Source organism: Dysidea avara, chromosome 5 (genome assembly GCF_963678975.1).
Source record: "Dysidea avara chromosome 5, odDysAvar1.4, whole genome shotgun sequence".
Lineage (NCBI taxonomy): Eukaryota > Metazoa > Porifera > Demospongiae > Dictyoceratida > Dysideidae > Dysidea > Dysidea avara.
The window spans coordinates 35,401,182-35,406,695 of NC_089276.1; positions in this window are offsets into that span (position 1 = coordinate 35,401,182).

Here is a 5,514-nt window from a genome sequence, read left to right on the forward strand (position 1 = left end):
TCTAGGGAGAGAGAGTAAAATTGCATGCACCCTTTTTAAAAAAACGCTGATCATGTGAGTTGGCGAGAGAAACCAGTATGGCTCCAGTAAACTGCTATTGCTACTTAAATTAACGCAAATCATTAAACGGTGGACTAAAGTGATCTGATGCTATTAATCATTAAGCTTAAGCCAACCATGAAGGTTGGAAATGGAGCAAACCATGGAGAACAATATAAGGCTATACCAATGAAGTGAGCTGAAGGAGAGACAAAGATAAAGCCCATTGACTCATTTTTCAAACTACAGGTAAGACAGTTATCGTGGTAACACTACAGGCTTTATACTTTAATACAGCACTTTTTCTTTAGTCATCTTACTTTACCCTAACCACACTGATAAACAATAACAGTAGAATACTACAAGGCTACACTGATTGTTGCTTTTGTTTGAAGGTGTTGTTGTGGGTTTAGGAATACTTTGACTTTACTATTGGGTATGGGAGGCTGGATTTTGTAGGTACTAATTATAATTTGTTGACACTACATAGTTGTGGGGGTAGGTATAAACAGTGGACCTGGGGACCAGGGACAAGGGTACCTGGGGATCCACGAGGATCCAGCTCTTTTTAGAATTTTATACACTTCACTATATTCTATACTTGTACTAGTTACCTATACAAGCAGTGTTGTATGGCCAATCCACGTTTTCCCTATCACGGTGTCTCACACGCTGTTTATACGGGGTACAAATTAGAAATTATAAGTACTTTTGAAAAAGGTGTCTACAGTTGACAGCATTAATTTTATAGTCCACCCATCTGCTGTATGATGAACATACTAGTCTATTATATCACCTAGTTAAAGTTTAGAAACATTGTGTGAACAATTATTTTGGGGAATAACAATCGATAGCTAGCAAGTTTCAGAGCAGGAGCATGACAACCAGACCTCATACATCATAGTGCAGTTGCACAGCTAGGTAACATAATAGACTAGTATGCTCATTGTGCAGCAGGCAAGTGGCCTACAAATGCAGTCAGCTTCAGACACTCTTCCAGAGGTGCTTATAAATTCTAATTGGTATAAACATCATGTGAGACACCGTGACAAGGAAAAAGTGGATTGGCCATGCAAGACTACTTGCAGAGGTACCTAGTACAAGTGTGAAGTGTATAAAATTTCAAAAAGAGCTGGATCCTCATGGGTCCCCTGGTCCCCGGGTTCACTGTTTGTACGTACCTGCTCTATATAGTTGTGGCAAATTGTGTGCTGCCCATAGGGAAAGCCTGTCTCTGCAGAGGTACCCAAATCTCCTGACTCCAGTCCACCTCAGACTACGGTGAATGTCCAACTAACTAGTACTGCTGTTACCACTGCCTGTGGTGGAATGGTTTAGTTTGAACATAATTAAGATAACCAAGAACAAATTGTTTCCAATGATGTGTTTTTACCTTCATCCTCTTGGATGCATGTTTGCAAATGTATACACACACTGTATACATTTGCAAACATGCATCCAAGAGGATGAAGGTTAATACTATTGCCCAGTGTGTAGGAACCTTTCCTTCAGGGTATCAGCTTCAAAAGCATCAAATGGTAAAGCTATAAGATGCCTAAAAAACAAAACAATCATACGTAATATGTATTTTGCAATATTAAGAAGTATCCACATATCTGCTCTGCTATACAATACATCTACATGTGTCAACATTTATATACAGTACTCTTTGGGCTAAGGAAGATGGAGTTAGAGAAAAGAGCACTCTTTGTATGTTCGTAAAAAGGCTAAAAGTTGTGGATGACCCCTTAGTGATTTTTGGTTAAAATTACTCTGACTGTTCTATTAGAGTATATCAATCTTTTCTTCAGTTTTAGATAATATTCTTATATCATGATATATGATGGCGTAGCAATTTCATCAGAAAATGATGTTCAAAACAGTATTGATTTCTTTATATCAGACTTACTTGCAGAGAAAAGTGCATGTTAGGGACTATTTTACATGGTTTATACTCAAATATTAGCAATTTATTACCATGATTTCATACAATTTGTATATCGTGATAATTTATCGTATCATGATAGAAGAAGAGAGCAATAATCATGATAGGTAATATACAAAATTTGCCATGTCACACAACACTACACTCATTAGCTAATGACAGCTAGTATTATAGCTGGTAGGGAATAATGATGTCACTTTGTTACTATTTTGCTCATTGACTCTTGCACAATACTTATAAGCATTGTGTTCAACTTATAATCGTTTTTCAGTCAAAATCATTGCCAAACTTGATCTCAGAAGGCTAAGTTTGCACTGTACATTGGACATGTCCTCGGACCCCCTAGATAGAGCATGGTGCTTCACACATTGTACAACTAGTTATATCAATCAGTTGTCACTTTTCTTACCCACTCATTAATATTAATATAGCTCTGTTAGCACCTCCTTCTGAAATCCTAGATCCATTAATATACAGCCTCTATTTCTCACACGCAGGCTGCTTTTATCATCACTTATGTAGGTGTTTAAGACAAATAAATGTTAAAACAAATAAATAACCAAACATGATCTGCATGCTTAGTTTAAACTTCTAGCAAAGTACATTATATTCCTACACACTAACGACTGTGTGTTGTTTTCTATAATGACTGGTGGTTGTGTGATCCACCGAAGTAATGAAATTGTAAAAACTAAAACCCACAATCACTTTGTGAATGTACTACTATATAAGTAGTAAGTGAAACTTGACTAATAGTTCTTTTTGCTGAAATATTTTGCAGAATTTTTGGCAGGCTCCATCCAATGAGCCTTGAATGCACAATACAATGTTTAATGTAAAGTAGAAACAATTAGTGCAGGGGCGGATCCAGAGTTTCGAAAGAGGGGGGGCACCTTTCTGAAAAACAGTTGAAGACCAAAAAAACTTGCTGAAAACCAGTTGAAGACCAAAAAAAAAAAAAAAAAAAAAAAGGTCACAACAATAATAGCTAGTTATCCTTACCTACTATATCACGTCTGTTATGTAAAATAAAATCCTATTTGTAGCTTCATAGGTAAGCTACACTGCCTCATGAACATTGTGACTGCTTTATTAGAGTAATTGACTGCTCTATTAGAGTATATCGATCTTGTATGCAATTTCTTGAAGGGGGGGGGGGCATTTGCCCCAAATGCCCCATCCTGGATCCGCCACTGCAGTGGGGTGGTTAAGTCATTCACTTTGTGATAAAAGCACCAAATTTGGTGTGGTGATACTTTACTTCATGCATTTTCATTTTACGATGGGTACAATTAAAAATTACAATGGTAAAGCCACCATTATTAACATTTTTGAAAAGCTTTGAACCAAGGAAACCTTACAAATGTGCACTTCTTAGCTCTACATGCATACAACATATAAATGAACATGAAAACATGTTTGCGTGTAGCAAGAACATTTTTATAGTAAATCGCTTGTATTTTTCAGTATAATCATGACCACACACACTGTATGGACCATTATAAAAAGAGCTGCACTTTACCTGAAATGCATTGTAGCCAATATTTTAACAATTACATTGTACTCTGAATCGATTAACACCATGTTTTTTGTTGTTGTGGATCACTGTATAGTAGGGTCCACAAAGGTTTGGGTATGGCACATGAAAAAACCACTCAAAAACCACCTTCATTTTTCCCTGACGAGGAGGAGGTAGTATTGGCTAGGTAAAACCATATAAACCTATAATAGCCTTCAGATCAACCCAAAACACTTTTAACAAGTTACTATGGGATTTTAAAATAAATATATTAAACAGAATTTTCTAGTGACTGACTGACTGACTGACTGACTGACTGACTGACTGACTGACTGACTGACTGACTGACTGACTGACTGACTGACTGACTGACTGACTGACTGACTGATGCCTTCAGACAAGCATAACTCGATAACGGCTAAGGCTACTTAACGGCTTGATTTTTTCACTATTCAAGGTTGTACGTACAATGCATTCTTCATGGACTTACCAGTGTCCTCCTTTGTGTCCCATTCATCTTGCTGACAGTGCAAGGTGTTATTGATTTGGAGGTAGTGCAAGATCACTTCCCTTCGTAACAGAAATCATCCATATTTTCCATAGTAGCTATTTTAATTGCAGAGGCACCTTTTGAACAGACCTTGATTCATAATGCTGTGTAACAGGCTGAACATAGCTGACAATGAAGCATAATAGATACTTCACTTTTCAAACAACAATTTATAGCTGTACCATTCCTTCTTTTGATGTGATATGCAATGTAGGAATTTTAAATTTGAATAGGGACCACAGTAGAAAGAAAAGGTAATGAAACAAGGGGGGTTGCTTATACATGTAACCATACTGGTATAAATTTATCTCTACTTTAGTTGTTTCAGGGTAGCTTTAGCTATAACCATGACTAAAGTAGGGATAAATTTGCACTAGTATGGTTACATGTGTACCTTGTTTCATTGCTTTGTCTTTCTAATGTGGTTCCTACTCAAATTTAAAATTGCTAATTTTTCCATCTACTTGTGTTAATTATGGATGCTGGCTACCAGCACACATTCAAGATATGGGAGTATTAGTGTTCAGTGATCAACACATAATAGAATGGCACAGAGTTACATATAGTGCAACTTATAGAGATGGATTGCTTGAATAAAATCAATTTGTGGATGGAAAATCTGTTCTAGGCACCATGAACAAGCTCTGCACTACCAACCACCTTTTGAACAATAGGTTAATACTACTTCTATTAAGCTGGGTAATGCAAAGGAGATGCTAGACCCTAAGGATTGATTTGAATGAAGATGCAGTCAAATTATTTTAATGCTAAACAATTAGGCACAGAGGCAAACTCGCTATTACAGCAAAACTTGTTTAACTCAATAATTGGAGCCAAAACACTGTTTAAAACAGCAGCACTCAAAAAAAGATTGTCAACTCTCTGCTAGGTTGTTTATTGTATGGCAGTCAAGAGAATCAGCTTTTAAATTAGAAATGCTTTAAAACCTCACAAAAGTTGCTCTGTACTTTCTGCATCGATCATCTGGCTTAAGCTTACCGAATCCTTGCATTAGGTAATGAATCGAGTCTGATCTGCTGTTGGTAATATCAAGATATTTTGAAATATGCAGACAACAATCTGATACCATTTTTGGTTCCCAATTTGTTTGCAGATGTTGCAGACATTGTATTGGATCTTTATTCTTCAAACAATAGGTTCATAAGGCTGGGGGAGGTTCCAGAAGATGTGTGTTAAATAACACAATTACCTAGAACTGGTCTACCTATTGAGTACCAGTAATACTAAAGAAGAGAGATACCTTTGCTCCAAACACAAAATGTAGACATTAACCACAAAGTAATTTATAGCTAGCTACCACTCATCTTAACAGAGATCTTTCAACAACAAAGTTAGCACTGAATTGATAGTAGAAATTGAACATTGGAACCATGAAGTGACTGATACTACACTGTTAATTCCTGCTGCTCATGCTACAAGACATGGTCCACTAAATGTGGA